Source organism: Onychomys torridus, chromosome 14 (genome assembly GCF_903995425.1).
Source record: "Onychomys torridus chromosome 14, mOncTor1.1, whole genome shotgun sequence".
In the NCBI taxonomy this organism is placed as follows: domain Eukaryota; kingdom Metazoa; phylum Chordata; class Mammalia; order Rodentia; family Cricetidae; genus Onychomys; species Onychomys torridus.
The window spans coordinates 59707513-59734979 of record NC_050456.1 but is presented as its reverse complement, the minus strand read 5'-3'; positions in this window follow the sequence as shown (position 1 = coordinate 59734979).

Genomic DNA, 27467 nt, shown 5'->3' with positions numbered 1-27467 from the left:
ATTATTTTTAAGAAAGCTATAATTTACTAAAACTGAATCATACTTTTCAATATTATTCTGTATGTTTCCATGCTTAAATTTACATAATAGAAATTTGATGAAGGCATCAATGAACACATAAATCAAATGAATCCAACAAGTGAATAAGAACCTCTCCTTTGTGCTTTTATGTCTCCAGTATGGTTGCTACAAGAACATCAAAAAGGATCTAAACAGTGGCCCTTATTTTATGTTAGAGAGAGAGCCCGGAAAATTTGAGGTCTCACATTAAAAGCACAGCTGACATAATGATAGAATTTATTGTTTAGAGAAAAATCATGATATTTGTCAAATTTATCAATAGAATTAATCACATACAAATTATAAGACAAGTGGTTGTACCCAAAATATGCCCAGATATGCTTATCATTTATACATAGGCATCTACTTATTAATACCACTGAATCATATCTGTTCTAGTTTGTTTCTTTTTAAAATTTCTTTTCACTTATTCTTTATGTCTTTCATATCATGCATCTCTATCCCATTCATTTCCTCTCCCTTTATATCTGCCTTCTGCCCTTGCAACCTCCCCCTCCAAAAAAATAAAACAAAATTTAAGAGAAAAAAAAAAGGAAAAAATCTCATCATGGAAGCTATAGTGTAACATAGTGAGTCAGGCAGTATATCCTTTTATTCAGATATTTTTATGTGCAAGTGTTCATTGCAAAGAGTCATTGGGCTGGCTTGAAGCCTCTGGTTTCTGTTACACTATTGATAATGGACACTCTTTGGAACTGCTCTTGGATATCTTGTTGCCCAGTGTTGTGGAGATCCTGCAGCTTTGAGTCTGAAGAACTGGCCCCTTCATATGTTCCCATAGATCATAGATATGGTGGAGGTTGGGGTGGGCTAACTCATAACCCTCGCTCTGGGCCTGGGTAGATACAGGGTTGGTCAGCCTGCCAGTTCTCCCCTGCCTTCACCACCAGGGTGGGCTCTCCAGGATTTCCTTTGCTAGTCCACCCCTGCTGTGATAAGCAAGGGTTGCAGGGCCAGTTCTCCTGTTTTCAAATCCTCAGGGTCAGATCTCCCACACCTATTCCTTCAGGGCCAGCTCTACTGTATTGCCCAGGCAAAGTGTAGGGTCCACTTTCCCAAGTGCTTCTGCAGCTGGTGAGGGGCAAGGACAGCTCTCCTGCTCTTATGGCATCAGGGCTAAGCTCTCCCACCCACCACAGGCAGCAAAGGGTGGAGGAGGGGAGGAACAGGGCATCTCTCCCCTACCCACACCACCATATGGCAAATGAGGGGCATGACCAGATCTCCCATACTCATGGTCTCAGTATGGTTCACCCACACTCCCATAAAGAGGGTCAGCTCTACTGTGCTGCCTAGACAAGGTACAGGGTCCACTTTCCCAAATTCTGCAACTGATAAGGAGGAGGGCCATCTCCCTGTCCACTACAGGTGACAGGGGTAAGGTGGGGAGGGCATCTTTCCCTTGCCCTCACCACCACATTGCCACAACACCCTGGTCCACCCTGGGCCTGCATGTGGATCTCTTGGCCTATAGCTTGTTTCTTTATTGGTGTGATAAAACACTTACCAAAGCACTTTGTAGGAGGAAAGGGTTTATTTGACCCACACTTTCATATCACAGCCTATTGTTGGGGAAAACCAAGACAGACACCGAAGGGTGGAACCTGGAAGCAGGAACTAAATTAGAGACCACAGGGGAATACTGCTTATTCACTTGTTCTGGGCCCACCTTCAGCTAACTTTCTTACACAACTCAGAAATACCTGCTTGGGATGGAACTTCCCACAGTAAGCTAGGCCTTCCTCCATCAATTAGCATTAAAAACATTAGCAAAGATGCGTATAGGCCTATGTGATACAGGCAGTTCCTCAATTTAGGTTCCCTTTCCCCAGGTGTCTTTAGTGTGTGTCAAGTTGTCAAAAATTAATCAACACAAAAGTCTACTTACTAATGCGAGCCCTATCCTTTCTGAGACTAATAAAACACATCTGAAGGGTAATACACCAGTCATTGACTTCAAGTGCAGTCTCACGGCACATGTTACAATGAACAGTCACTGGTTTACCATGATTCTTTGCTTCTAAACTCCTAAGTATCAATCAGTGTTGGATGAAGGGAAGGGTGTGCCTAGTACTGAGGAGCTACTCCACAAAGCACAAATCTGTCGCCTTACTTTAGTTTCTTCTCTTCTATTCTCACAAATTTAGGTCTGTGCTCCAGACAGTAATTAGAAGTCTCTCCTCGAAAGCAATACCATGAACTCAACACTCCAATATAAAATTACTCAAATGTTAAGCAGCATTTAAATTGCTTATGTCATCCCAAGGTCATCTCTACTCTAGCAATTATAAGTGATAGAAGAATTAACAAAAGTAGTTAAGAATGGTCCCATCGGATTCTTCTCAGTGCCTTTACTTTCTCAAAAACTATGATCACCCCCCATGCCATGGCTTTTAGAGCATGCTACAATATTGGTGGTGGTTTATTCCTAAAAATTCTGCTGGGAATTCTGAAGAGCCAAAATACATTTCTTTTCCCATGGAGCTGAAAAAGGAGAATGGAGAGGATGAGGGGAAGGATAAGAAAGAAAGGCTGAGAGACATGGGAGTGCCTGTTTCCTTTTAGTGCCACAGAGCCAGATTCCTAATCTCTACAATAGCACTCGCTGCATAGCTTTATAGAGAGATGCCTGTGTTCCTCCTAGACAGTGGACAGCTTGAGTAGACAGTCTTATGGGATTATTCACCTCCCCAAATTTAAATCTCTGAAAAGTTGACCAACCTCCAGTGGCTTGAAAGCATTATTTACAGAAGAATCAGGCTTTGTAGGAAACCACTACTGAATCAGAAATTGGCAGGAAGCACTTGATACTCTCCTGCCATGAGCTTCTCTGTCTATTTTGAAGGTGTTTCTTTCAAAATGAAATCTTCCGAGAACAGATCTCAGGTGTTTACAGCCAGCTGGTTGTATCTGTTTTCAGCAACTACAGAACTTTCAATGTGGCCAGCAGCACAGGATGAAATGAATGCAAACATTTCTCTCAGTGTCCTTAGCACTATTAGTAAAGAAATCTTAAAATTAAAGCTTCCATGCTTGTCAAAATTATAATGAAGTTAAAAGATGACAAAAGATATGACTTGTCTAAATAGTTCTGCCAGTAATTCATAGAAATAATTCCTATATCAAACTTACTTAAAGCATACACAGAAGCTTAATATGCCCTACAAAATATATTTTGTGTTATTCTTACAACTTTTCATCAGCAAACATACAATGGGTTTGTTAATTAGTTTTGTCTTGAAAGAAAGACAGCTGGCTGAGCTGACCATGCAGTTGTGTTTTCCAAAATGCTTTGGCAGGCTTACATGCATTCAGTTTAATTTTTTTGATCCTATTTCTTTTATATAAGTGATACAGTATCCATTGTGTTCTGTACCCATAACTTCAAAAAAAATCATCAAAAATATTTAGGTGATGGACTGGGTGCTCTGACATCCAGCACTGGGTGAACATGAATAATCTTACCTAAAATAATCTTGTGGTTTTCAAGGCAGTTTAAAATTTGAAGACCCTAATTGCCCTATGGCACAAATGCTATATTGCTATTAGAGAAAATGAGAAGCTCTTGGTGGTAATATTTGTCACTGTTTTAATGAGAGCTAGAGAGAAAGGTGTGATGGGAAAACAAAGTTGTATTGAAAACCCTGAGAGGCTTTAGAGGGCCAGAAGACTAAAAACGAACTTGGAATATAGAAGAACTGGTCTTGGAACATAATGGAAAGAGAAGAAATTTTCCAAAATTCCCTACATATTTACACTTGAAATCCCATCCAGAATTTATAACCTAAGTTGTAATTTAGAAACTGTTTGAGTTTATTTTTTTCCTAATTATAAAACCAGCAATTTGTCCATGGGAAAAAATTAAATACTATTTATAGAATAACCATCACCAATCCTCAGAGATAAACCTCCATTAGTATTGTTTTGTATTCATTCCAGATATAAATTAATATTCATGCTTCACACAATGGAAGACTAAGTATAATATTTATGTTCTAAATGTATTTTACTTTTCCAATGCCATTAAAATCTCCTTTAACATATATATTATATTATATTTATATTACATTATGTTATAAATGTGTTATTGTATACTCAAGTTTGCCCAGTGTTGTATGTTTTCATATCCACAGGTTCATGATTATTTTTTAAATCCCACTGATGGCTCATAATCACTAAAATCTGGAAGCAACAAAGATTTCTTTCAGTAATTGAATGGATAATCTCTGGTACATTTAAACAATATTATAGTCTCCAGCAATGAATAGAATGAGCTATCAAGTCCATTGCAAAGGCATATATAGATCTTAAAGTCATAATGCATATTAATAAGGAATGGAGGAAAGATTCTGAACTAACTTTAGAATTGACTGAAGTAAATAAGACTAAAGACAAAATAATGTACATAAGCATGGGAATATATGTTTCCATGAGAGTATGCATGAACAATTATGAAACCAGTACATATATACACTGGAGATGAAAAGCTAAGTAAATCAAAGCCAAAGTAAATAAGGAGCAGGGTTCTTACCATTGAAAATGTTATAGATAAACCAAGGGTAGATGGCAAATGGCCAATGAGATCCTGCATTAGAACTGGAGATACTGAAATTAACTCATGTTCAGCTTTATATAGATACAAACATTTATAGAGAGATATATTGATAGTGTGTATGGATAGGAGTCAGTATATGCACATATCTGCCCATATTGTGTCAGGGGAAATACCTACAAGCTCTGAAATTTAAGAGCAACAAGCAGACCTACTATCCAAATATTTGTTTCTAATGCAGTAAAACTAGTAAGGGTTCCTTGGAGAAATGGCTAATTCTAGAAATGAGGTAGGAAGTATAAAAGCTCCACAGTGATTAGTATTTTAAAAAAAAGGATGGAAATCAACTTAAAAAAAAGCTGGAAAATTTTAGGCAATAATATGATACTGCTATATTATAACACAAAGTATATATATATACATATATATATATAGTCATAAATAAGTGATTAAATAACTTAGTCAATTATGGAAAATAGGTACATCTTCCACATAGACAAATTCTAAAAATTTGATATAAATACACCACCCTTAATGTACACAAATAATTCACTCATTATTAAACACAAGCTGATTATAGTGACTTCCTTCAAAGAGTGCAAATACAGGAAGGCAAGAAATTGAAGGTTAAGCCCCTATTACTGAAGATACCATGTTTCAGACACAGAACTCCAAGGACCTGAGCTGAATCTTACCTGAAAGCATCCTCCCTGAGAACTATCTTTCATGAAAATAGGAGGTACTATGAAAGCTACCAAAGGAGGGAAGCAGTCAATAGTCCTACCCAGTTGTGAAATCCATGAACCACAACAAGGACAAGTAGGGCAAGATATACCTAAAGGTGCAATAATGGCATCTGTATCTTGGCAGTAACCAACAGCTCTCTAGTTGGACTCTCAGATCTATATGGCCCCAGCTACAGCATAACCATCAGTTACCAATATGGCCCCAGGTGGCAGCCCAGACCCCTGGCATCCACACAGCCTTTGATGGTAACAGGAGCCATGGACATTAACACAGAACCTGGCTCTGGTAGAACCACAGACCCAGTCATGGCCCTCGGCTGTAGTGTGGGCCCAGACATCATCATGGCCACATATGGCAGCATAGACCACAGATCATCCTGGCCCCAGAGGCAGCATGGCTCTTAGACATGATGGCTAGCTAGACTCCAGGCACCCTCTCAGCCTTTGGCAGTGACAGGAGCAACAGCCATCAACATAGACCATGGTTGCAGTAGGGCCATGAACCCAGACATGGCCCTCATCTGCAGCTCCTGACCTAGATGTCACCATGGCACCAGGTGGCAGAGTAGGCCATTCATGTCAGCATGGCCCCTAAGGTGGCACTGCCTTCAGATACCAACATGGCCACGGGCTGTGGCCCAGACCCCAGGCATCCCTGTGGCCTTAGGTGGCAACATGAGCCACAGATGTTAACCCCAACTTGGGTAAGACCATGGACCTAGACATGGTGATTGGCAGCAGCCTGGTGCAGCAAGGCTGAGTTTTGCAGGCCCCAAGTAGCAAGCAGGCCACCCACATCAGCCTGTTCCTCACCACCTTCAGTTCTGCCTTTTTCTATAGTACATGAATCGTCTGCTTCTCTTTCTCTCTCATTTCTCCACCATACATTTGCTCATCATAATGGTGCCTACCTGCCCTGTGCAGCTAGGCACCAGGCAGTCTGGTGGATGTCTTCAGCCAGCCAGGGCCATGAGGACCCCGGTGGGCCTCGGTAATCATTTTTTAATTATTAAAAAGGTTAATTGTTTAAGGTGATCTGGAGGTAAGATGACAGTAAGGAAATCTGACAAACATTGTAAGCCCCTTGAGGCACAGGAGTGGCCAGGCCTCCCTCCCCAAGGACCTCTAACTATTAAGGTCCACCCACATAACACTCTAACTGCCCTAATTGCTGGACTCTGCCTCCACCCCTACAGAGTAAAAATCCCAATCTCTGGACATAAAATCACACCAATCTCTACCCAAGAAAGCACCACCCTAAAAAGTTCTACACCCTTTCCAAGAAACTCTGTATAAGCCCCGTATCCTATTCATTTTGCCTGTCTAAAATGCCTGCTAGGCTAATAGAGAGCTGAATGGGCAATAGTGAGGCAGGAGAAGGGATAGGTGGGGCTGGTAAGAAGAAAAAATATATAGAATGGGAAACCTGGGAGGAAGGAAGTAGCCAGAGAAGAAGGAAGACTCTATGGGCCAGCTATCTCGCTACACAGCAAGCCATGGAGTAAGAAACAAAGAAAGGTGTAGAGGAATAGAAAAGGAAAAGCCCAGAGACAAAAGATAGATGTGCTAAGTTAAGGATACCTTGCAAGAAACAAGCCAAGCTAAGGCCCGACATTTATAATAAGAATAAGCCTGTATGAGTGATTTATTTGGGAAATGGGTGGCAGGCCCCTCAAAAGAACAAAAACAAATGATAACAATGGATAGATAATATATATTCCTAGCTCAAACTTGATTTCTTATATAAATTTCAAATAAATGTAGGAAAAATTTCTATGTGTATATACAAACTATATGTTTTAAAATGGGATAAATTTTGTACAGTGTTGATGTGGCTTAAATCAAATCAATATTAAGAATAGGTTACTCTTTTAAAATTTGCATGGACAAACCAACCTCAGAAAAGCCATCAGAAAATATTAATAACACAACTAGTGATTCTGTGTGGTGACCTAATTCTGATTCTTTCCCTACATATAAAAATCATTGAACTCTCCATTTCCATCAACACTATAACCACCAGAAAAGGGGTAACTTCCCTGTTAAGAGAGAGTAGGCCATGGAGCAAACTCTCCAGTCTTCTAAATAGAGAAAGAGATGATTCTGAGAATGAGAAAGGGTTTAATGCAGAATATATCTCAGTACTAGGATATTTCTCCAGCATACACAAGGACCTGAGTTTCATTATCAGAAAGGAAGAGAGAGAGAGAGAGAGAGAGAGAGAGAGAGAGAGAGAGTTGAACCCAGAATCTTGTACCCACTGGTCAAGCACTCAAGCCCTGAGCCACACCCATGGCCTGATTGTGGACTTCAAGCTAGCTACATGCTGGTCTTTCTAAGCCAAACCACCACAGTGATCAGAGAGCATTGCCAGTGAGTTCAGAGGGAAACCAAATGAAGAACATGACACAAATTGATTAGCACAATAAGGACTTGTCAGTTATTATTGTTGAGTTTTAATTGTTCACTCATGTACTCAATAAATAACTACTTGCTGGGCCTTCTGAAAGGTTCTGTGATAGCAGGAGACAGTAAACAACCTCCACTCTCAGTGGCACATAGTTTTATAGTAATGTGAAGATATGCAAAGATATTCACAAGAAATTACAGTCCTACATGAAAGGTGCTCAAAGAAGTGAGAGACTAGTAGGGATGGAGGCACAAAGTCATGGTCACAAAGAGTCCTGAGGGAAGGGGACTGGCTGAGTCAGACCTGAAGGACTTTTGGGACTTAACCTAGGGATGAGTGCTCTCATTTCTCTATGACTCACTTTCTTTCCAGTTCCAATCAATTTTGCACCGGTAGCTCTGTCACAGCCAGAGTGAAAGTATTTATACCATGTATTATGAATCTGCTAAACAAGGCTATTGGTTTAAATATTAAGGCAACTCCATGTATAAAAGGGAGGTTTATTTTGTGGGGTAATTTACAAGTGAAGGGATAGGTTACAGGGTCTGGGAAAGGTGTTCTCTGAAGAACTCTGCTCAGTCTACCTCCAATGTCCAGGATCCAGGAACCAAGAGAGCTGGTCCATCTAGATCTCAGGTCTTCAGGGGTCCTTTCTCGGCTCCGCCTTGTAGGCATGACAGTTACCCAAGCCTCAATGGGGGTACTTCCAGGTCAAAGCTGGAACAGCTACCCACTACACAAGGCTATTCCTTTGCCTTACAGCTAAAGGCAATTGACAAGAACATGGCAACACAACTCTGCTTTAGCCTATCAAATTTCGAAGGAAGAACAAATGTAGAAGGGGCATGGTGAACTTCCGATTCTGAGAGGTGTTGGGTAGGTTAGGGGATGAAGTGTTTGTGAGGACAGAAACAAGTGGGGACCAAACTCTTTATAAGCCAAAGTAAAACATTTAGAACTAATTCTGGGACACTAGGGAGATGCTGATGCATGTGGAATGGAAGATGCAGCATGAACTGAAGGTTAGAAAGAGTCTCTCTGGAATGGCAGGGTAAAATTGCAAAACACAAACACTTAATTTTTATTTGACATACTGATAACTTGGATTTGACCATTGTCTCTTCTCCACAGGATGATGTAATGGAAGTGTCATTATGAGTTGACATTTGAAAATGTTTGTACTTTTCCTTTGTATGTTTTACACGAATTTTATTATTGTTGTTGTTACTTTCTTGAGAAGTGTCAGAAAGTAGCAGATTGAGACTTAGCACTTTTGACAGATTTATTATATTTCTGACTGTTCCTAGAAAGTTCACTTCTTCTCAACTCTAGAGTTATAAAGAGAGCAGGACCTGAGACTAAGAAATAAATGAAGAGGCTGTTGAAAGCAAGGTGAGAAATAACAGTGTCCAAACTTGGGTGATAGAATGGTTGTGTGAATGGCTCTGAAAAATATTTAGGAAGAAATTCATGGTGATGGTCGAATGAATGAAGAAGACTGAGAAACAAGAAGGGAAAAAAACAGTAAGAAAGATGCCCAGGGAGCTGACTAATACAAATTGAATCTTTAAACTGTTTATTCAGAGATGCAGTAATCTGAGAGCGGATTAGCACCCTAAAGACCAGTCTTCCATCTCACATTTAGCCAGCAGATTATGTAGAGGGTGCAAAATGGTAAAAGCCAGTCATCCCAAAGTTTACTTTTGTCTCCCTGGTCAGATGATCAGTCTTGTCTCTGTAATACATGATATTAAGGCTTTTTCCCTTGCTGTTTCCTTCCTGTAGGAAGGCATGAAGTCACTGAGTCTATACTGCTCAGGATGACATCAGCACTGTAGGCTAATGCAACACAAACAAGTCATTAGCAGTGAGTTCTTATAGATCTCCTGCCTGCAGTACCCCTGTCATTGTGCCTCTGTGAGTACTACTTAGAGTAGGAGCCAGGAGGGAAGGAGTAACTCAGGTGCTAGATTCTGTTGCCTGGACACTAGCAAGCAATGGAAATGGGAAGAGCAAAAGGTATGTGTCAATTAACTGAGTTTGAAATAGCTTTGCAAATTCTTCTTTTCCGAATTGCATTTTTATTTTTAAATTATGTTTATGTGGGGAGTATGTGAGGGCAGTGCCCACACGGGCTGGAGATATCAAATCCCTGGGAGCTAGAGTTACAGATAGTTGTGAGAAGCCAGATATGCGTTCTGGGAACTGAACTTGAACTTGGGGTCTTAAAAAGCAATTCTACAGGTGTATGTATCTCTCTGTCTGTCTGTCTGTCTGTCTGTCTGTCTGTGTCTATGTGTAGCTTAAGGAAACAAAACCAAAAAGAAACTCATTTGGGGAAAAGTCAGAATGAATGACAAGATAGAAAATGCTTCATCTGGAGGATGGAGACAAAGCAGGAGTGTAAAGCTTTCTAGAGCCAAAGAAAGCAAGTATATCTTCCAAAGGAAGGTCAGCAAGCAAGGTCCAAGAGAAACAAGGACTGAGACACTCTTTCTTCTTCAGTCTACCGTGAGAGTAAAGACTCCTGTGACCTGGACTAGATGTCCCAGAAAATGTCAGTGCTATGCTGAAGGAGTGCAGTTAGCATGAAGGGCCCCGAAGGAACTGTGAGGGAAAATGTCAGTGCAGAATTCAGCCTCCTCATTGAGAAAAGGAAGGGTTTCACATTCACAATGGTACAGAGGTAGACAGGAATTGGCTCCTGCTAGCACTATGTGGTAATAAAGAGAACATGATCAAGAGTGTTATGCTGAGCTTCTTACACAGGAGAGATTCTGTGCAGGCTCACTTTCCCATCTATGTCATAATTCTTGTTGAAACCAGTAATTTATTGCATGAAAAATACATCTGGAAGGTTTGTGTAATGTTACATATTGTCTGTCCAGCTTCTCGGGACTAAAAATATGTTTTCTGTCTCTTTACTTGGTTAGAAACTTCCTTTGTTGAATGGAAAGCTTTTTAATTTCACGAGGTCATATTTACTGATCATTGGCCTTATTTTTATGAAAGACTGGCATCCTATTCAGAAAGTCCTCAGCTATCCTTGTATCTTGACATGTTTTCTCTGTTTTTTTTTTTTCTCTAGTAATTTTGGAGTTTCATGTCTGTCACTAAAGTCATTTGGAGCTAACTTTTCTGCAAGGTGAAAGACAAGGATCTAGTTCCATTCTTCTACAAGTGTATATCCAATTTCCTTAATACCATCTATTCAAGAAGCAGCTGCCTTCTTTTGTCATCTGTATCAAAAATCAGGTGGCGGTGGCTCTACAGATTTATGCCTGAATCTTCTATTCTGTTCCATTGATCAACATGTCAAGAAAGATGAATTCTTGAAGGAAATGGCAGTGAACTTACATCAAATCCAACTTCTCTGATTATGTAAGCCATAGACTTTTAAAACAAGGGTATCGTGGGGGGAAATGGATGGCATTTATGTCATGGAGAAAGGGATGAATTTGTCATGCTGAAGAATAAGATATAATAAGGAATTTATAAGGAATAAGATGTTATCCAGCTATGAAATCAAGATGATAAGTGATCCATGAGAGATATTTGAGATGTTTTAAAGATGGGATGATACAAGGAAAGAAAAAAGAGAGGGGGGAGGGAGGGAGGGAGGAGAGGGAAGGACAGAGGGATGGAGGGAAGAAAGAAAGCAAGGAGAGAAAGAAAGAAGGCTGGCTGAAAACCAACCACTGATTACCCCAGTGTGATTCTCTAGCAGCCACTTAATGAGCTGTTTCTGTACAGTGGTTGAGGTAAAGTCACAAAGTAAAATCAGCAACAATAAATAAATAAATAACACAGGCTAATTATTTTCAGCATTAGCTCATGGTTTCTGCCTAGTGAGCTAAATCACAAATTTCCTTTATAACGAAGTTATGACCTAACACAACTTCTAACTCCCACCCCAAATATTCCATACAGTAAGGGGTATGAATGTCTGAATGTCTAAGAATAGAGGACTTTACAACTACAATTTTTCTCACATTTTAGCTTAATCATCTTTCTCAATTTATGTTGGTTGGGATGTGGGGGTGGAGATCTTCTCCCCACCAAAAAAATTCTCTAAGGAAAACTTACACTCATGAATGAAAGCAAGTTGGTTAAGCCCTGGCATTGGGGCTTGTGAAGGTTTTCTATTATGATGATGATGATGATGATGATGATGATGATGATGATGGTGATGATGATGTTTCAATTCTACACATCAGCCATGCGTTCCCCTGTCCTCCCGCCTCCCGCCCCCATCCTCACCCTTCCCCTAGCCCCTCCCCTCCATTCCCATCTCCTCCAGGGCCAAGACTCCCCTGAGGATTCAACTCAACCCAGTGGATTCAGTACAGGCAGGTCCAGTCCCCTCCCTTCAGGCTGAGCAAAGTGACCCTGTGTAAGCCCAAGGTTCCAAACAGCCAGCTCATGCACCAAGGATAGGTCTGGATCCCACTGCCTGGGTGCCTCTCAAACAGTTCAAGCTATTCAATTGTCTCACTTATCCAGAAGGCCTGATCCAATTGGGGGCTCCATAGCTTTTGGTTCATAATTCATGTGTTTCCAACTGCAGGGACAAATAGCCAAATTGATGGAAACACATGAATTGTGAAAGTTTTCTATCCTGAGAAGCCAGAGCTGAGTCCAAGTCCCATAGAAGAAACTAAGTATTTATTATAATTAATCCCCAGAATTTGTGCAACAGTTTACCATTTAAAGTGATATAAAGAACAAGAAGGAACAAGGCTGAGTAGATGAGTCAGTAAAGTGTTTGTCAAAGAAGCATAAAGGGCTGATTTCAAAATCCTAGAACTCATACCAAAAGGTGGGAGTGCAGCAAGTGTCTAAAGTCCAAGTGCAGTCCTGGAAGAAACAAGAGGATCCCTGCCTGGGGCATGCTGACAAACTAGTCTAGCTGAATCAGCAACCTCCAAGTTCAGTGAGAGAGCCTGTCTCAAAAATAAGATAGAACATAATTGATAAAGACATCTAATGTTGATCTCTGTTTTCTATTTGGTACTTGCCCACTTCCACCCACACACATGCGCACTCTCACACAAGAACACAAACACATGAAAAAAGAAAGTCAGTGCTTGTGGTGATATATTGTGTACCCCAATAAAGCTTACCTGTGGATCAAAGGACAGAGCCAGTCACTAAATTAGACATAGAGGTCAGGCAGTGGTGGCACACAACTTGATCCTATCACTTGGGAGTCAGAGATCCATCTGGATCTCTGTGAGTTTAAGGCCACACTGAACTACATGAGAGAAACAGAACTGGGCAGTAGTGACACATGCCTTTAATCCCAGGAAGTAATATGGCAAGGCACAAAGAGGCGTATAAGGCATGAGAAAGCAGGAACTTGCTCTCTTGAGGCTGAGGATTTCATAGAGGTAAGCAGACTGGCTGTTTTGCATCTCTGATCTTGCAGCTTTCTCCCCAATATCTGGCTCTGGGGTTTTTTATTATAAGGTCTTTTAAGATTCATGATATAAGTGCTGACCTGAAGACCATACTCCAGATTAAGTACAGAATCTAAATTTTGTTCCTGGTTCACCATGAGCTGGTAGCACAAGTTTTCACAAGTGAATGGAAGACTGTGAACTCAATTTCCTCTTCTGTGAAGTGAGTAAGTTGATTCACATTCTTTTTACATTTTGTTCCTATTCTAGTTTCCTTCTTTCTGCCAATGAAAATGTTAAAATGAGTTGAAAAGATAAGAAAGTAGCAAGGTAAATACACTTTGAGACCCACTGCTAAGTCCAACTACCTTCAAGAGTTTTGAACTATGTTCAAAGAGTAGCAATTTCCCTACAAGAACACAGTTCCCAAGCTGCTTTAGTTGACTATAAATTTTCATGAAAATAGGTCTCTATCTAGAAGTCATTTCCTGGAAGAAAATTGGAATCAAAACAAAACAAACAGAATAGTTTCTATTTTGATTTTTTTTCTATGTAACGTATTGTCATTAGAGACAACAGATTTTTATTCAGCTGAATTTTATCAACTACTACTCATTTATTTTTATGGGAAACACAAAATTGAATGGGATATAATTCCTGTTTACAAAGATCGCACTGTATAGAAGAAACGGAGAAGTCAAATTCATAGGGAAAGTAAAATCAAATAAATGTCCATGCTAAGGGACTGATTGGCTTTGACTAGGGTCTTTAATGGAAAGGCAACATGAGGCAGCATCCTTTCTTTGATCCTATAAAATAATCCTTTTTCTATTAGAAAGAAGAAGATGGTGATAACTTCATGTTGGTGAAACAATAGTAATTTTTTAAAAAGATGTGGAAGTACAGAGAATGGACAAGAAAGTGCTTTAAAAATAATAGGAAGCCTATAATTTTAGATGTTTTGAAATAAATATTCATGTTCAACCTAATGAAACTTGTCCTTATGTTTATTAAAATAATGCCAAAGACACTGGTCAGTGTCATCTCTTTCAGGACTATGAGGATAAATTGGTATTCAGTCATAGTAGAAAAGATATCAGTGTTTTTATTTTTGTTTTGTTTTGTTTTGTTTTGTTTACAAATGCCATCTATCTTAATATTATATAGAATTCAAATTACTCAATAAGCCTTGTCTCCTTTGAGGATTGCCTGCAAAAATGAGTCCCCTTCTAATCAAATCACCTTGGATCAAACAATCAAATATAAGGTTATTAACAGCATTAATATGCTTTCTGCAATAAGACAAAGAATAAGTTAACAAGCATTTATATAATGCTTTCAGAATTTCCAAGAAATGTCAAATATCTTATTAAACATCAATAACAATTATTCACATTATTTTAATATATGAAAGCCCCAAGCTCAGAACAACTAAAGCATTTCCCTGAGGTCACTCAACTAGTCACTAGAATTTTAAATATATAAAATTTTAAACACAAATTCCTATCCTAAATTTAGCCCTTCTTTTTACTGTTTTTTATCCAAAAAAAAGAAAAACAATTTTATTATATTGTTCATGTTTATTTTATTTAACTATCACACTAATTTCAAGGAAGGGCAACTTTTATTTATTTGGATGTTCCATAAATTCTCAGCTATCACACATTTCAAGTCTTGGCCAAGATCAAGCTGTACAAATCATGAAGACAGAGATCAAACCCAAAACACATCATCCTCAACCTTGAGCCTTCTCTTGATTCTTTGTCCCAATATAATCTGTGCTCTGGGGTAAACAGATGGTTTCTTCTCTTAACCACCTTGACTTTGAGGTACTGAATTTTAAAACTTTTTCTGCATAAATAGTTCCATATTTATTAAATGAAAATCTTTGTCACTTCATCATCATGCCCAAAGGAGTCAGAAATGAAGAAGCACTACCACTATCCCTATTCCCTTTGGTTCTACAAAACCAGAACAGAAAAAAAATAGATCTAAATAGATTTTTCTGATGTTGATTTGCCTAGGACCTAATTCTCCTTCTACTACATGCCTTTGCTCAAAATAATGACCTGGAAAAAAAATGAAAGCCACCAGATAAAATATTTAGCCTTTCTATAAAACATCCTCATAGATATGCATACAAGGAGGCATTTATTCTCTCCCCCATGGTTGTTTATCAGCATCACTACTTGTGTTTCCAAGTAGACTTCCCTGATAATAGAAGATTACACAGGAGGATGAGTGTGGAGTAAGAGAAAATGCTTGACTAATATGTCAGTCCAACAAAGATAAATATCCCAGCAGGACCACCATACTTCAAGAGAGGACTGTTGGCTATACAACTCCTGACATGATAAATTTTTATGACCAAATGTGAGGGCATTTCACAACCCCAGGTCTACTATGGATGATTGATACTTCTCTGATGGGGTCAATTGTGATAAATTGCCCTGTTGAACTCTCTATGAAATATGACATTTCAGGTTAGCTCAATACTCTTTGATGTGCATGCACCAGTTATTCTAAAGGCATGTTCTACTTAGAAGGATAGAACAGTGCGAAGTATGCCCTTCTTGTGTCCCTTATTACTTCATTAATGATGAAAAGGAGGAATGTAGGTTCTCTTTCCTAGAAATACTATGGGAATATTTTCTTCTAAAATGGCAAGAGATGGACGGCATTGTCTAAGCAGAATAAAAGAAGAAATAAGACAGCCTGTTCAATTTCCAACATCTTTTCTTAATCCCCCTAAGGTGGAGTCACCACTCCATTTTTCTTTGTGTTATCATTCCTCATCTGCAGAAACTTGGGCAATCAATGAACTGAGGCTATGTATTTCTCCAAGCAAACTGTCACTTATTCAGACCAAGAAAGAATGATGATTCTGTCCACAGTTACTCAAATGCCTTCCATTAGGGAAGAAAGCTTAAAAATGTGTGTATACTGATCTAGTTTTTTAGCCTTTCAAGACTGATTTATGAATGACCACAATAATACAATTGTATGCTACCATCAGGTGAATGTCACAATAAATTCTCTCCAATTAATTCCCCTATGTACACAAAGTACACTGTCATATTTGAAACCCTGTAAGAAAATGATTATATGATGTTGGACTAAACACTGGACAAGTTATGGACCTCTTTGGGACTTGCACTCTTGAACTGTGCAATTCCTAAGTACATTCTCCCCAATGTCCATCCATCCATTGCAAAGCTTCTTAAGTTAGTGCAACAGCATGCTTGAATGTGCACAGACTCAGGAATCAGACAGTCTGGTTAAAAACCTAGGTCTTTACACACTAGCTAAGCAAACTGGAGTGGTGCATTCTACATCTTGTGTGAATAGGAAGTGATCACAGTAGCCTTCATTACCTGGAGCTGAGGATTGAATATGGAAATATATGTAAAAGTGCAAAAAATAACAGATGGAAAACTGCAAGTGTTTAGTAAATGTTATTTATTAATTCCCCAGGTTAGTATACCATTAATATATATTTTTAAAGGAAGCATTGCCAAGCTGGGAAGAGTGGTGTAAACCTATAACTCTAGCACTCAGAAACTGAGACTGGAGGAGCTCCACAAGCATGGGAGCAGCCTACACTACACAAAAAGACCTTATCTCAAATAAATAAGTAAACAAGAAAAATCACCTATGTGATAAATGGCGTTTTATGTATTAAAATAAACTTGACAGTGTTAACTGACTCACCTTCACCTATAATTGAATTCCAACAAATACAAAATTGCTATCAACAAACACTTGGGGAAAACTGTTGAGATTTAGTATTTATCAATAATATCTATCTTATTTATCAATATATATTATCACCATTCTCATAAGTGGCAACACCATACATCCCTCCCTCCTTTTAATCAATCATAGACCCACACACACGCTCAGATCTTCATAATCTCTTTGGATCCAACTGCCCGGTATTTCTGTGCTTTCTCCTTTTTGCCCCAGAGAAGTACAAATATCCATAAAATACACATTCAGCACTTTCACTGATGATGATGATGCTGTGCCTGAAGATGAAGATAATGGACTTAGGTTAGTGAATTACATTTGCATATCCACAGTGTATATGTGAGTTATACAGCTTTTTCTCATTAATTTTTTTTCATTCATTCATTCATTCATTCATTCATTTTATTCATTGATTCAAACAACCTATCAAATATCAGGCCCAGAACAGGCTCTCTATCTGGGACCCAAACACTGATGTAATGCATCAAAGTCTCATCTAAATTCAAATTCAGGCCAAATTTCAATTGTAATCCTGCAGTTAAAATAAACAATGTTCATTCTTGAAGCAAAAAATTACTTACATAAAGTATGTTGCTAATTGTCTTCCCTTCCTTAGAATTTTGCTGTGGTCTACAGATGCCTTTCTCCAGCCATGCCTTTGTCATACCAATTCTATTCTAGCTGTTGACTACACAATTTCAAAGGCATCTTCCTGTTCTGATGCTTTGAGGAATAAAGTGAAAACCAACTTCCCATGATGAGGGTTTAAGGGAATAAGAATTGGCAGGAAACATAATGCACTGTATTAAGTAATGATATAAGAATGTGCACGAAATTGATTACTTCAATAGTAATAGTCAGCTTGTGGGTAAATTGTAGTATTATCTTCTATATTCTTTTCCTGTACAGTTGTTATATATGCTGCTAAAGGAGTCAAACATGACCAGCTTCCCTGGCAAAGCACATCCAGAGAAATTATGGTGACTATTTCTTACTCCCCAATGATGGACGGTTCAACTAGAGAGCAACAACTGACATATAGTGGTAAAAGTTATAGACTTTAGAGTAAAAAGTCTGACTTTTCCCATTGGTTATATATTCAACCACAAACAGCTCATCTATCCTCTCTAAGGCTCAGATTCGGCATTTATCAAATGCCGAGCTTCACAATTGGCAGGCACAGTCCTCGGCTGTCTATCTATGTCCATCAGTACACAAGAGTCACCACTATTGTTTATCTTCCACATGAGCAAATGGAGACCAGCGGGGGTTCAGAGAGAACACAAGAAAGTGTTCATTATAAATCCCCAAGTTTCCACATATATTTTGTGGTAGTTGTATTACTAGATAGCTCTAATGCCCCAACAAGATATTAGAGTATTGTTGCCTAGGTAACTATATTAACACAGACAAAATAAATGAAATAGAACAAACATGTTCCTCTTAATTTTAGATATAGAGGTGAGTAGTAGTTGCTCTTTAGTTCAAACTTTAGCTAGTTGTCATATTCCATGTGTGTCCTACTCAGCAGTGGATCTTTCCAGTACATCCCCTGGAGTACAGCAAGAGCTCAGTGGGTGTAGCAAACCTTCCAATGAATGATGCAAGTCCAGCTGTTCCCTCACAACAATGCTTTGGTCCCACTGCTGGGTTATTAAAAGCATCACCAAGTCATGCAGTTTACCTGTTTGGCACTGTAGGTTCTAAAATGCAAATCAGTGTGGCCCCTAATTGTGCTTTGATCCCACCTTATTGCCATCTGCTCTGGCTAAATATTAGAGCTCTGGCTAGAAGAAAATTACAAAGTAAGAGCAAACTCTGTGCCTTTTCTTGTCCCTAATCTGGGCAGGAATTAAACAGAATTGTGGAGACTTGGTACTTCCACCTCTCCTTCATGATTCTCAAGACAATCTCTCCCTGCTTTTTCTTCAGTAGACTTCCTCATCCCTTTCCTGTACAATGCCTTTTCCCTTTTTCCTTTAGAAGAGAAAAACTTAAATCAGGGGAAGGGAACCAATATCACTATCCAATTACTAACTGATATGCCTGGTTGAGTTTTCTTTTTAACAAATTTAATATATAGCCCAAAGGATAGTTTATATAAAAAAGGTATAATTGTGGTATATTTGGTGTTTAATGGGATAAATTCTATAGGCTGAGGCTAAGGATTTTCTCAGCAAGATTTGCATTGTTCCTTTTCAAAATAAGAAAGATAAATGATCAAAAGAAAGTCACAAGCAAAAAGAGATCCATAACTGTTCATGCTAATGACTGACCCAGTTGTGTCTTTAAAGGCACACCACTATTTAAGAAGCGGGCCTACGGACATAAATCCTTCAAACATCAATTTTTTAAGTCTGGTTTACACTATGAAATCAATTACTTTTCTACAAATGGTACATGAACCCTCCTCCACTTCTTTTAAATTATGTCAAATAGTTTATACTTAGAGTCATTTAATTCAATCAGCTCATACTTCATAATAACCAGGGAAATTATACAATGTTCTACACTCTGAAGTTGAAGGAAATTTCCATACCTGCCCTATAAAACTTCACTTGGCTACCATCTCAACTTGCCAGATTTATGACCTGTAAGCTTCCATGACAATGAGCAGCTGCCTTGATTTTTCTTTGAGTCCATGGCAATGATGATTAAGGAGAAATTCATAAGCGTTTGGCTTTAAAATACTGTATTGGTCTTCTGAGACTACAGTAAGAAAAGAGAAATTTTTTCTGTTTCCTTCAGATCAGATTTTAACAAGACTCCAGACTGACATAAATTTCCAACCAGATGAGACCACTTAAAGACGAGGATGTATTTTTTTCTTATGATTTGACATAATATTGAATTTAAACTACCAGACCTAAAGCACCAGTAAATACATATTTAATAAAATATTTAACATGGAGTACTGTGCTAAATTTTGTCAATAAAATAAAAATTAGAATTTTATTCCAATCCAGTTATGCTGAAAGATAGATAGATGATGATGACAATAGACACATACATACATAGATGATAGAAAATAGAAGATAGATAGATGATAGAAATATTGGTAATAGAATAGATGATAGATATATTGAGAAAATAGATGGCTGTAAAAGATACATGGATCTATGGGTGGCAAAATATACATAATAGATGGGTATAAAAGAAAGATTCATGGGAGATAGATACCTGAGTGCATAGATATAGAAGATAGACAGACATATTTAGAGTCAATGGTATAATTAAATTGGAAGAAAGTTATATACACATGTTTACATAATATTTGAGAGACAGAGGAGATAAACATAACTTACAATATAAGTAGCACATAGATTCAAATAAGCAAATGCCAAGATGTAAAGTAGAGGAAGACGGGAACTATCAGAGAAAAATTTAAATATATGACCTCAAAGCTTCAATAGCCCCATCCCCCACCTAAAATGATGGCAAATTTCAACTGAGGGAGAGGAAGGGATTGACAGCAGACAGATTGGCAGAATGCAGATAAACCCATCAACCTGAGAAATAGTAAAAAAAAAAAAAAAAAAAAAAATGTGCTGAAATGATAAAGTTTCCAATTTTTTAATCTCTTGTAAATCAGGCAAAGAAACAGAGACTTCATGCTGAGATTTTTAAGTGTTTCATGATTCTTAATTATAATATACACAAAGGAAGTGATATTTAGTAACACACATCTAGCTTAAAGGAAAATAGCTTGGAGACAAGGAAACTCATGGAATGAAACCTCATAGACAAGGGGTGTGAATAGCTGGCTTCAGATCCCATTCACTAACTCTGACGTGTCAAGCCATTTTGCATCTTTTTAACCTTGCGGTGTCTCAGTTCCTGTTTCATACACCATGCCTGCCACTGTTCTATGCTGTTCCCACCTCTCTGGAACCATACGCCAAAATAAGCTCTTTATTCAGTTTATTCAGACAAAAGTTGCTTTAGTCATGGTGGTTTATCTCAATGGGAGAAGAGCAACTACTTACTACACTGTGTGAGTTTGAAAACATGATTGAAAATCTCCATGGCTTGGCTTCTTTGTTTTAATCCAGATGAATAACTACCATGCAAGATAGCATAAGAAAAAAATAGCACTAAACACATAAATCTCTGAAAAATGTCTGGTGTGAATTAAACTCTTAATGGGTATTTTGGTATCATTACCTTATCTAGTCTCATGACCTCCTATCTCCTACCTGGTAGTAATCAGATTTATCCTAATGTCATGTTCACTTGACTCTCAATCCCAAAATGCAGGAATGGTAATGAATTTTAAAAAGGATTTTATTATTTTTTAATTATGTGTATATGTATGCTGTCTGTCTATAGGTATGTACTTACGAGTGCCAGAGCACACAGAGGCCAGAGGCATCAGGTCTCCCTGGAGCTGGAGTTGCAGGTAGTGGTAAGCCACCTGCCAGGGATGCTAGGAATCAAATCTGGGTCCTCTACAAGAGCAATACACAGGCTTTTAACTGATGGACTGTCTCTCTAGTCCTAGAAAGTCTCATTTATCTAAAATTTTTGTCCAGAAGTGTCTGAACTATACAAGGACCATATAAAAAGTTTCAAGTATAGATTGAGAAAGAAGTATGTTTTGGGTGGGCTAACTAGTTTTTCTCATTGAATAAGACCCTAGTCCCAGAAGAGAAAAGATGCTGTAAATTCACTACATACCTAATAGGAAACCAGAGACAGCAAAGGCACCAAGAACTGCTGCAAATAAGCCTTGGTGCAGGGAGGAGGGGCTTGGACCTGCCTCAACTGAATGTACCAGGGTCTGCTGACTCCCCATGGGAGACCTTGCCTTGGAGGAGGTGGGAATGGGTGCTGGGTTGGGGGAGGAAGGCTGAGGGTGGGAGGAGGGAGGACAGGGGAAGCTGTGGTTGCTATGTAAAATGAATAGAGAATCTCTTAATTAAAAAGAAAGATAAAAAGGAAGAAAGGAAGAAAGAGAGAAAGAAAGAAAGAAAGAAAGAAAGAAAGAAAGAAAGAAAGAAAGAAAGAAAGAAAGGAGGGAGGGAGGGAGGGAGGGAGGGAGGAGGGAGGGAGGGAGGGGAGGGAGGGAGGGAGGGAGGGAGGAAGGAAGGAAGGAAGGAAGGAAGGAAGGAAGGAAGGAAGGAAGGAAGGAAGGAAGGAATTGCAATTGATCATCAAACTATAATTGTTGGCTTCATTTTCTTCTTTTCTCATCCTAACCTGGTCTGTGTGTTCACTGAAAGAAAGAAACATCTGCATTCACGCACCACAGTCGTTTCTTGAGTATACCTTACACTTGAAATTTTAATCCCAAGATAAAAATGCATTCCATGTGCATGCATGTGGGCATGAGTGTGTGTGTGTGTGTGTGTGTGTGTGTGTGTGTGTGTGTACCCATCCAGCTAAAAAGAGAATGGGTCCATTTGTATTAACAAGAATTCAGTTCTTACATAGACTGACTTAGTCCAACAATGAAGGACCTCAACGCCAGAGTGATGAGTGCAGGTTTGATGCTCAGCAATCTAGTTGCTACTGTGTTGCTTTCTTTACAAGTTACTTTTCTGAACATCTGTCTCATCACTTATTCCTTTATCAGTGACTGGAGATGGTGATGAAATGAGAGAGTCAAAGCACTTCACAACAGCTGACGTACACTAAATGTTACTGACGTTATTATTTCTTCATGTGTCAGGCCGATGAGTACTTTGGTCAGGGCGGGCACAGATGACAATGTAAGGGAAAACAGCTGAATGAGGGATGGAGGCAACCTTAGTATTATATGGAAACTCAAATAGACAAGCTGAGGCTTATCAAGCTCAGCAAAGAACAGGAGGTGATATTTTCTGACAGTCAGTTCAGCTTCCTAAACCACTGTTTCTATTTCGAGTGTACTGGGTTAGTGAAAGTGGTTTTTATAGTAAAAGTCAATGAAGATGGTGAAAATTCAAAGGAATATTTTACGATCTTGAAAAGATGTTGTGCTTTGGCTTTTGTTAATAAATCATTGTCTTATCAAAGCAGAAATGTCGCTACCCATTATCAGAATTCCTGAATTTCTACTAATTTTAAAACTCATTTTAACATTACCTGTATCATTTAAAATGGTAGGAGTTTGGCATCATGTACAAGCCTTTCTTTGCACTTTCTGGTTTATTATTGAGGAGCATCAGATTTGCTGTTCATACAACCTGCCTGCTCTACCTTTGTAAAACATTCTGAACAGCTGTGTTTTTCTTGACATATTTCCAGCTAATTAGCCATAGTATGACCAGCATTTTGATAAACATATATATCGATTGTCTCCTATCAGCAAAATAATTTCTGTATTTCTGTGTGGTTAGACATTTTGAAGTTATTTGTATTTACATTTTTATTTTATCTATTCATTTATCCTGTGTGTATATGTGCTCTAGTGTATGCACATGTACAAATGTACACACATGTCACTGTTCTTTGTGGAGGTCAGAGGACAACTTGTGTGTGGAAGTTGGTTCTCTCTTTCCACCAAGAATGTCCCAGGATCGAACTCAGGTTGTTAGACATGGCAGCAAGCCCCTTTTCCTCCTGAGCCATTTTGCTGGCCCAAGGTTATTTTTAATTCTTTAAGATGCATTTGCATTTGTGCTTAAATTCTTAATTTAATTTAAATACTTAATGTAATTATATCTTACTTTAATTAAAATAACTGAAAATTGGACTTAATTTGAAATAAAGATTTAATTTCCTTTCAAATTGAAACTCAATTTAATTTAAAATTAAAATTTAATTTAATTTAAAATTGTGATTATTTCACTGCTTTCTAATGTGATTTAAATTTTAAATGGCTACAGATACAAACTAAGAGCTGATATATCATTTGAGATGTTGGCAACAGAATATTAAAAGTGTTTGAAGTTAAAATAAAAAAAGCAAAGTGACATTCAAAACCTTCCAACTTCATATCCAAAAGAAGCAACTGAAACAAGACTAATATGTACAGAAAGACTAAACATTGGTTGGGAGATATTCCTATTAAAACTAATCATTTTCTAAATACTTTAACCATTTCTCAGCTACCATAACAACCTTAGTGGAATTTATACCTTCATTAAAATCACAATTGTTTTTACCTTTATCACAGATAAATTTTCTCCATCAAAAGTTGCAGTATTGGTTAAGAGAGTATCAAGGGCCTTCATTTCTTATGTAATTTTCCTACATAACGACAGCTAGAATTTAAGAAAAAAATCTGCCTGAAATACTGATGATTCTTTCTACCTGTTTCTGAGAATGGGCGTAGGATTGCCAAATGGATAGGCCAGCGCAGTGTTACTATACAAAGTTTTATTTGCATGCTTATATATTACTACATACTGAAAGAAATGAAAATTTGGTTTTGAGTGCATAGATCAGAAAAAATGAAGCAGTTATGTTTTGATCCCAGACATACATGTCATGTTCTAGAACACAGCTCCCTTTTACCACCTCCAGTCTCTCAGCTAAGTACTATCTTCCAAGCATCCTTTTGATCAAGGCAAAGAGGAAGCGCCAGTTTCTGCTTTCTCAGTATTTTATGGGTTAACCTACTCACTTACCCAAACTTTGAAATATGCTACACTCCAGTTTCTCTTACTCTTTAAAGGTTTAGGTGAAATTGTCTCTTTTAGAAAAACAAGATGATACACTAAAGAGAAAATAATATATTTCAATAGGTACATGAGAGAAAGGCCGGCAAAACAAACAATACCTGCCTCTTTTCAGCAAAATTTAACAGTTTTATCTCATTATTTTGAAGCTATGCTTACTGTTTAAAGAACTACTGTCACCAATGTTTGAGAGAAATGTTAGTAAAATACATATTTACGCTATCTCATTTCAAGGGTTATATAAATCCCTATTTATTTACTGAAAAGCAATGTCATCTTTCTCAATGACTGCCTTCCCATTCTGTAATAGAAAACACTTTTTTAAAAGCCAAGAAAATTTGGAAGAGCAAGAAACAGCACCACAGATTGTGTGTAGGTGGTCAGTGAGGGGGATTTTATGTTGGTAGGGAAGAGAGAAAATGGAGAGGGATGCATGGTCCTAAGTACATTCATTTTCTTAATTTATGCCACAAGACAGAATTAGCTAGTCACACCTCTGTATTTAATGCGGAATCAGTGATGAGGCAATCACCAAGATGTAAATGAAGCCGCCAAGGGGAGGGAAGGTCTCCTTCTTGAGTAGATAGGAACACAAACGTTATTTCACATCCGAGGATGGGTGAGAGTTTGAGATGTCTGAACTGGGAATTCATTTTGAGCACCAGGCCCTAAGATGGCCCTTCAGTTTTCCACTGTCAAGGGACACTTGTCCTGCAAATCCTGTGGCTTTGCCAGTGACTGCTTCCTATGAACATCAATCAGCAAGCTGTTTTCCTCTAAAATTATTTCATCATCTGCAAAGTGAACTATCATGGTGAGTTGATAACAATGTATATGTATGTTAATCCCTTTCAACTATCATACAGTAAACAGTTAATAATTGCCTTCTATTATTAATCCTTGCCCAGGATCTATTCATTCTCATACTTAAAAAGAATAATAGCCCAATTTTTTCCCTAAGGGAATAATATCTTACCCCGTGGGGGTTTGGTTGACTTAACCCGCACCCTAAATCTAGACATAGATATGTTCCAAACCTGCTCAGGGTGAACTGTGACTTCTGCTATGACCTCAATGGTTCCCTGAATTCATGTATGGGAAACATGACCCTAAGGACTACTATATGCAGAAGTGGGAGCTAATGGGAGGTATTAGGATCATAGGGTCATGTTTTCATAAACAAACTCATATCATTATCAAAAGAAGCTTCCCCAAATGCTAGAATTTCTTGCATGCTCACCCTAGCTTTGAGTGACAAAATTTATCCATGAATATTGAAGAAAAATGAGCTAATGCTAATTTTAGCATAAGTCAAATTAAGTTGGATCTCAATAACTTTGTTATTTATTGGGTTGTGTGTGCAGTGGACATGGTGTGTGTGCGTGTGTGTGTGTGTGTGTGTGTGTGTGTGTGTGTGTGTGTGTAGATGGGGATAGGTGCTCATGTATATATGAGCACCTGTGAGGACCAGAGGTTGATGTCAGGTTTCTTCCTCTATTAATCTCAGCATTATTTTTTCCTGCTACTCACCTTCTCAGAATAAATTGGACCAAAATCATAAGCAACAATAAATGGGATTGCAGACTATACATTATTTAGCCTCCACTTAATTTCACTTTGAAGCCCAGAAAGGTAAAGTTTATGAAGGCAAGCAACTTTTCTAAGCTTTTGCATGTTGTTTTAAAAGTTGGGCCAGCCATATGGCTCAGCAAGCAAAGGTACTTGCCACCAAACCTAAAGACCTTTGTTTGGTCCTCAGGTCCCACATGGTAGGAGTTGTCTTCTGACCTCCCATACCTGTCACATACATATGGAAGATTGTACACAGTATCCTTCACACACACACACACACACACACACACACACACACACACATGTGCACACGTACTAGATGATAGATGATAGATAGATAGATAGATAGATAGATAGATACAGACAGACAGACAGACAGACAAATAAATAAATAAATGCAGAAAGAAATTTATCTGAAGTGGCTTATCCAAATAGAAATAAAAAAAGGTCTCCTGGATCCTATTTGAATTTGAAAATGAACACATTCACAATTCTCTGAAATAGGAGAAGGAGGACAGGAGGAGGAGAAGAAAGAGAGAGAGAGAGAGAGAGAGAGAGAGAGAGAGAGAGAGAGAGAGAGAGAGAAGGAAGGAGGCAGGGAGGGAGGGAGGGAGGGAGGGAGGGAGGGAGGGAGGGAGGGAGGAAGGAAGGAAGGAAGGAAGGAAGGAAGGAAGGAAGGAAGGAAAGGAAGGAAAGAAGGAAAGAAGGAAAGAAGGAAAGAAGGAAAGAAGGAAAGAAAAGAAAGTAATATTCTGATAGACAGTGTTACCCAATCATCAAATATCATCACAAGACTAAAAGTATCTTTTGCTGGCATTTTCCTGTCTTGCATCCAGTAGCATGCTGCCCGAAAGATGTATCTTCCTGTTCCTACAATGTATCCACTAAACAAAAACAGATCATGGGGCAGAGAGAAATGTATAGCCAAGGGGAAGGCACTCGCTTAGCATTTGGTCTCCACATCTAACATCTCCGCCTCCACAGAAATGAGGCTTCTGCAAACATAATTTCAAGTGTCACTTTAAAATTCCAAAATTTGCCAGGCAGTGGTGGCGTACATCTTTAATCCCAGCACTCAGGAAGCAGAGCCAGGAATATCTCTGTGAGTTCGAGGCCAGCCTGGGCTACAGAGCGAGATCCAGGACAAGCACCAAAACTACACAGAGAAACCCTGTCTTGAAAACCGCCCCCCCAAAAAAAATCCAAAAACAAAAATTTACTTTTGGTATAATTATTTCTTATTATTATTAGATGTAATAGAGATACATTAAATGTGAACCCTTGGACTCCAGGACAAACTACAAGTTCATGACTTACCATGAAATATTAGATGATTTTGCTATCCCCATCAGT